We start from the raw sequence: 8,419 nt of genomic DNA, 5'->3' as shown, positions 1-8,419 counted from the left end.
GTAGAATGTAACTGTGGCTTGTGTCCTGAGAGGCAGGCAGCAGACCAATGATGACTCTATCTTCTGAGAAAGCAGAGCACCTCTATAACTTGGACTCTGGGGGGCCAGCACAATTCTAGGGAAGCGGGATGACATAACACAGATAATGTTTTGTTTCCCTGGGATATGAGGCAACATCAACCTAGCTCTGGGAGACACATATATCCTCAGTTTGGCCAAAGCACTTGTTTCTGGGAAAGGAGTGGGCACTATATCATCCAAGGTACCAGGGGAGTGATTACTCTGCTTAGCTAAGGCTCTGGTTCCCTAGGAGTTGGGCCACTGTGTTAGCTCTGGTGAATGCGTTGTGATCCTGTTTTATTTATTTAATGATTTTATAGATTTATATTTATTAGTTATACATATCAATGTGATATTTCTACACATGCATACAGTATGCACTAATCAAATCCTGCCCCCCTTATCTATCTTTTCTACTTTATAGTATTTGTGTTATACATTGAAATCTTTTTTTTTTTAGGATCCATACATGAGACAGAATGTGTAATAGTTGTCTTTTTGCATCTGGCTTATTTCACTTATCATAACATTCTCTAGTTCCATTCATTTTCATTATTTATGGCTGAATAATATTCCATTGTTCATATATAACAAATTTTATTTGTTCTTCCATTGACAGGTCCCTAGGCTAATTCCACATCTTAGCTATTTTGAGTAGTGCTGCAATAAACATGGGCATGCAAGTGTCTCTTTGGGATGCTGGTTTTATTTCCTTTGGATATAAATATCCAGAAACAGAATAAATGTATCATATATTAGACCAATTTTAAGTTTTTTGAGAAACTTCCATCCTGTTAGTAGCTGTATTGATTTGCATTCCAATCAACAGAGTTCCTTCCTTTTTTGTCAAATCCTCACCAGCATATGTAATGTTCTGGTTTTTGTTTTGATCATAGCCTTTCTAACTAGGCTGAGATGTTAATTGTTACATCCGACTGTGAGCCTACAGTTTTCTGAAAAATTATTTTAAAAATTCATAAGTATTATTGCATTATTGAGGCAGAAAACCTTCAACAGCTGAGACTGATTAATCTGGTATTCAGATCCTTCTGACCAGCTCCAGCCTATGTTTCCATTTTGTGTTGATTACACTTTGTTCTCATGTACCTTATACTCCAGTCAAACTTTTGTACTGCTTTTTGTAGACTCATGAAATTATCTAATGGTATTTATCAAACATTTGTTTAAAGCATCATCAACAACAAATATTCATCTTTTAAAAATACAGAATTCTGGGCTGGGGATATAGCTCAGTTGGTAGAGTGCTTGCCTCACATGTACAAGGATCTGGGTTCAATCCCCAGCACCACAAGACAATAAAAAAATGCATAGTGCTAAAGTAAAACTGCTTCTTTTAAAGTGCTAAAGTCTTGTTGTGCCTCATTGTGGCCCTTCGTCTCATACCAAATGCCTGCCATGGAACAGAATCTGGATGAAAAATTCTGATTTAGTTGAATTTTTCCATGTTAAAGATACTGTAATGGAATATATGAATATGAATGATGTGACTTGTCTAGTTCAACATTAAATTAGTGATAAACCTGGAATTCATCTTTTGACTAATAAAGTTAATTTTTACTTTTATCATATGCAGCCTATTCTTTCCTATTTCTATGCCTTTGTTCATGCCATTATCTTTTCATGCACATAGAATGACCACACTCATAGTACATGTGCATGAATCCATGCATGTTCATATAGTTCTCTACTTGTTAAAATCCCATTGAGTATTCAAAGCTCTTTTTATTTCCTCCAGAAAACTTTCCCTAAATTTTCCCCACCAGAAATGTTCTCTCGAATGTGAAATATCTTAACATTTTGCTCATGTCTCTTTTTAAAACATATATAGCATGTTAACTTATGTATATTAATTAATCTCCAGGAATTTTCTTCCCCCAAATAATAGAGCTCTTAGAGTAGTAGATGAATGTATTATTGAGTACTTATAATGAATCAGGCATTAGGATAAGTGATTTAAATACATGATCTTGCATAATTCTTATCCTAAACTCAATTCATTAGCTATTAATTACCATTTTAAAAATGAAAAAAAATAAGGACCCTAGGTTACTTCTTCAATTATAAAATAACTGAGCTGACAGCATCTGAAATCAAAGGTTATATCTTGTTCACCTTTAAATCTCTTTAGAAGTCCTGGAACACTATATGTGTCTCTGTGGTGAAGGACCAGCTTTTTATCCCCACAACCTATTACAGACAATGAAAAAGCTATAAAATAAAATGATTCTTACAATTTCCTCTTATTTTAGTACACTTCTGGATTACAATTTACAAACTAAATGTAAAGCATCTTAGTTGGGTCATGTGATCCTATTATGCCTGATTAGTTCATAGCTCATACCACCTGTTATATATCACATGAGTTTGATAATACTTGAACCAAACTATATGAATGATAACAATGTCCAGTTCAAAAATAGTGGTGATGGCCACTCATCATAGTGAATATTTTTAAACTACCGAATTATATGCTTTAAAATTGTAGCATTAGCAATCACTCCCAATTTTCCCCCATCTCACCATATCTCTAGTCAACCCCTGGTCAACTATGCAGTTCCATATATGTACCTATTTAGGACACTTCATGTAGATAGAATCATATAATATATTGCCATTTTGTGTCTGGCTTCTTTCACTTAGTATAATATTTTCAGGTTTTACCCATGTGGTAGCATGTCTCAATAGTTCATTTTTCCCATATTTTTATCGGTGCATTATAGTTGTTCATAACGGTGGAATTTTTTGTTACACATTCAAGCACACACACAATATAACAATATAATTTGGCCAATATCATCCTCCAGTATCAGAGTGAATCCCACCATCATGTATATCCTCAAGAATGGGGTCCTAACTAGAATAAGATATAGTCCATGCTTGTGTAATTATATCACAATGGATTATACTATCATACATAACTAAAAAGAACCAATAATAAATAAGCAGTTCATTTTTATGAGCAAGTGACATTCTATTGCATGGTTTTATAGCATATTTATCCACTTATTGACATTCATTGTTCATTTGGGCTGTTTGCACTTCTTGGCTATCATCAACAATTGTTCTATAAATATGTCAGCATACATTTTCTTCTAAGAGTGGAGTTGCTAGATCATATGGTAGTTATGTTTAACAATATGCTTATAATTATTATATATTTCTGATGATTTGACCCTTTTGTCATTAGAAAAATTCCTCTTTATCTCTAATAACTTTTTTGTGTTAAAATATATTTTAATTATTAATATAGCCATTCTGGTTGTTTTTCACTTGTTTTCATGATATGTCGTTTCCTGTCCCGTACTCACATTTATCTTTGAATTTATAATGTGTCTGTTGTAGACAGCACAGAGATAAATTTACTTTCATTATTCAGTCTGACCACCTCTGTTTTCATTATATTGTTTAATTCTTTCATATTTAATAATATTATTCATATGGTTATATTCACACCTAGACATTTTGCTATTTTCTACATATCTCATTATGTCTCATTTCCAGTCATGTTTCCTCTTTCTTTTGCATTGAGTGAACATTTTTAGTTTAACTTTTGAGTTAATTTATATACATATACACCTTGCATAATTATCACCCAAAACTCAGTCCAATAGCTATTATATATACATATATATTTACATCATAAGCATACATTACACATATATGTAACATATGTATATATATTTTAGTATATATATGGTGTGTATATGGGGGCTGATGATCAAACCCAGGGCTTTACACATGCTGAGGAAGTTCTCTACCACTAAAGTTACATCTCTAACCCTTTATCAGATGTATTTTAGTTTTTTCACCTGGCTGCTTTATGGCTTAAAATATATATTCTTAACTTATTCAGATTACACTTAGATTTATGCAAACTTAATTCTAAAAAGATACACAAAAATGTTATTATATAGCTGCATTTTTTCCTATTTATGTTATTTTGTAAATTAAGTCTACATATATTACAAAATGAGCATTCCATTGTTATCATTATTCTTTTATATATTTTTATGTTTTAAAAATGATGATAAAATAGAAAATATATATGAATTTTGTTATATTATCCTTCCAATGTATAATTTTTGGTAATATTTACTTCTTCCTATGTATTAATGTTATCACTGGGTATCATTTTCTCCAATATATCTTAGCTACCACCCACCTCCTTTGTACTCCCATGGTATGATTACTTTCGTTTTATTTCATGCATTATTTTTTAAAATAAGAGAAGAAAGGGGAAGCTATATGTAATTATGTTATCTCATTTTTTTGTTGTCCTCAGTTTTATTGACATTCTTTTTTTCATGTACATTTGTATTCTCTTAGTACTTATTGTATAATGGGTTTCTAGAGACACATTTTTTGAGTTTTTGTTTGTCTGGAAATATGTTGCTTTATCTTCACTCCTGAAATAAATCTTTACTTCATATGGAATTCTTAGCTGATTTTTTATGAATATATTTGAATATGCTGCTTCACTAACTTCTAGTTCCTATAGTTTATGATGAGAAGTTGCTGCTTTCAATATTTTCTTTGTTTTTATTTTTTGAGTTTGAATATGTTGTGTCTAGGTATGGATCTCTTTGAATTTGTAATATTTGGAGTTTATTTATATTTTTTTAAAATGTGGACTAAAACATTATTTTCATGTTTCCAGCCATTATTCCTTCAAATATTATGTTGAATATTTTTCAGCCTCTTTCTCCCCTCTTCTTTTGGAACTTCCATGGTATAATCATTAGTATGTTTGATGGTATCCCATAAGACTCAGTATTTTATTCATTTTTCTTCATTCTTTTTCCTGTTTCTCTGATTAAAAATACCAATTGTTTTATCTTCATGTTTATCAATTCTTCTACATGCTTTAATCTGCTCCTTTGTATTTGTAGTAAATTGTGTTTCAGTTTCTTTTATTTTGTTTTACTTTAAAATTTCAATTTCATCTTGAACAATTTCCCTCTATTAGTATTCTGTCATTGGTGAAACATTATCTTCATACCTTACATTAATTCTTCAGACATGGTTTCCTTAGTTCTTTGAATATATTTTAAATAGTTAATTTAAGCCCCTTATTTAGTAAATCTATTGTCTGGGCTGCCTCAGGGACAGTTTCTATTAATTGCCTTGTAGTTTTCCCTTTTGTATGTTATACTTTCTTGGTTCTTTATATTTCTTATAGTTTTCTTTATTGTAGGTCTTATAGTTTTCTGTTTTAATTATATAATTGGCTATTGTAGAAATTAAATTTTTGCCATTCCCCAGGGTTTGTTATTTTTGCTATTTGTGGTCATTTCTATTTTGTTATTGTTGTTTGTTTATATAGTATAGTGACTTTGATAAAACTTATTCTATATTTTAAATGTAACTTCTACAAATGCTTTGTTGTGTATGGCCACTAAAGTCTATGCTCAATTAATTTAATAGTCATGCAATGATTGGACCGAAATATCCTGGAACTAGTAGATCTTCCAGTCTTTTTAATAGAATCTGTATACATGTTTTAACAGACCTTTAATACTCAGCCTGGTAGTTTGAAATTTGGTGTAGACTTCACTTTTTCCCTGTGTAGTTTTAAAGTCTGCAAGAACTGAAAACTTAATATCTTCTTAGGTCTTTCTTTATAGTGTGCACAGCCCTGGGCAGGCACTGGCCCTACACATGTGGGTTGTATTCTAGGTTTTTAAAAACATACTGCAGTTTTTAAAAGCACCGTAAGGACTTCTTATTCTCTCGTTTTTCCTTTTAAACATTTTGTGTAAGTAGTTTGCTCTACTTGTTATATCCCAATTCTTGACACCCATAGTCTTAATTTCTGATAAATAAAAACATTTTTTAACAAAATCCCCAGGGGAAATGCTGTTTATACTGGGAAATATTTTAGGTCCAACAAGCTCTATTAGCATTGTTTCCAAGGAATTTCCGGCCAGTCCTATTATGACATTTCTCTAGGAATGCTGATTTTGAAACCTTCCAACACCATTCTACGCATTCCAATGGATGGTAAACTGATGGTTTTGAGCATGCTTGCAAACCATTGGTTTTTAAGGTTACTCCAGGTCTCAGGAGAGGGTGATAGTAGAGCAAGGCACTGGGATTGTGGCTCAGTGCCCCAGCACATGTGAGGCACTGGGTTTGATCCTTAGCAACACATAATAAATAAATAAATAAATAAATAAATAAATAAATAAATAAAATTAAGTTATGATGTCCAAAAAAAAAAAGGAAAGACAACTTGATAGCCAAGTTTAAAAAATGCAATACTTTAGCTAATTTCCAGAAATTCTGAAAAGTTTGATTTTGAGCAATTTGCGATTGTTCTTGTTGCTTTTATAGGAGAAAACTTCTAAAGTGCTTATTCCACCATTTAATTGAATCTTGAACCTGAGGACACATCTTTTTAATATTCTAATGTGAAACAAATGGCAAGTATGCATTAAGTACTTTAGTTGCACATGATGGTTATTTCAAAGGAAAACACTTGAAAACGTATTTAAGCTTTGTGTTTAAACTAGATAATTTTTCAAGAACACTTTTACTCAATAGAAGTACTGAAAGAAAGTTATGACTATTTAAATTTGTGTATCAAAAGATCTAGTCTTTTAATGATCAATGTGAGCCTGACTTCAAGGAAAAACAACTGACAGATATTTGTTGCCAATGATAAACCTTCAATTTTCAAATAAATATTAAAACTTTGAAAAATACATATCCATCATCATCTCATAAACCTAACACCTTCTTGTAAACTTCTATTGCTTAAAGAGATTTCTGATTAAATCAGCAGTGATAATAACAAATGCATTTTTGAGACAGTATAGTATAAAATTTGCATAGTTCTGTGTCTTAATCTATTTTCTGTTGGTATAACAAAATACCCATGACACTGGTAATTTATAAAGAAAAAAAATTTACTCTGTATCATATTTCTGAAGGCTGGGAAGTGCAAGAGTACAGCACTAGCATCAGTTTAGCCTCTGGTGAGGGCCATGTGTTGTTGTAAATCATGGAGGAAAATAGAAAACCAAATAGGTGCATTTGGAATGGAGGAAAGGAGTCTCAGCTCCTATGAAAATTAACCCTTTCCTGTGAGAAAGGAATTAACCCACTAATGACAGTTTGGCCTCATGACCCAAATACTTTCCACTAAGTCCCCTCACCCAATATCACTGCATTGAAGAATTAAGGTTACAATACCATCAAACCACAAGCCCTCATTGAGCCAGTATTTACAAAAGGTCAATGAATGTTATAATGTTTAAAATATGAATGAAAGAGTCATTTGAAATGTAAGATAGATCACTGGATTTTAATGAAAAAGGAGGGATCACAAATATAATTTTCATCTATTTAAACAGGTGAAATTAGAATTGTTGAAAAAAATTTTCCCAAAGCCAGTCCTGGTGATTGATAAATTTAGTAAGGCTAAATTTATATATAAATTTATATATATAAACTTACATATATATAAACATATATATATATAAACATATATATAAATTTATATAAACATATATAAATTTATATATAAATATATATAAATTCATATAAATATATATAAATTTATATATTTAAATTTATATATATAATTTAAATATATATATAAATTTANGTATTTATTATGAAGTATTGTGTGTATGTATATATATATATATATATATATATATATATATAAATTTAGTAAGGCTCATAGAAAGATGTATGGAATAACAAATCTTATCCTTTTGCCTGTTGCTCAGTCAATGTTTTTGTCTTTGTAAACCAAAGAGATTATCCAGAATTTGGTGAAATTTCATTATGCTATTAATTCACAACATGTAAAACCAAATGTTTAGTTATTTGGTTGAATGAAATCTCCTCTTAGGAAAATTATATGAAATATATTTCTTTAGAAATTCATATATTATGAGACCAATCATTTCCCTTTTTAGGACTGCAGGTTCATCACAGGGGTGCCTCAAGAATGCCCATGTGCTTATACCTGTCTCTAAAACCAGCCTCTGTGGTTCAGGAAAATGCACATCTATTCTAGCTCTAAAGTATATTTTTCTTTCTGAAAGAAGATACTTGCGTATGACTCATTTTTTAAACGAAAAATATGCAAAAACTGAATTCCTACAAAGACTGATTTATCCCTATTTATGAAGATTCATTTCCTCTTTCATTGTACTGATTACAGCTTTAAGGACTCTTGAGAAAAATAATCCTCTTCAAATTCCCTCTATCTTCATTCTTTTGCCTGAATTTATGCTCTTATTACCTTAAATTTAAATTATTGGTATATGCTTCAAAAGAGCTCAGGGCCTCCTGTTTGTCCCTTTTCTGCAATCCATTATGTGTA

The sequence above is a fragment of the Marmota marmota genome, unplaced genomic scaffold (genome assembly GCF_001458135.2).
Source record: "Marmota marmota marmota unplaced genomic scaffold, marMar, whole genome shotgun sequence".
NCBI lineage: Eukaryota > Metazoa > Chordata > Mammalia > Rodentia > Sciuridae > Marmota > Marmota marmota.
This window is presented reverse-complemented; position numbering follows the sequence as displayed.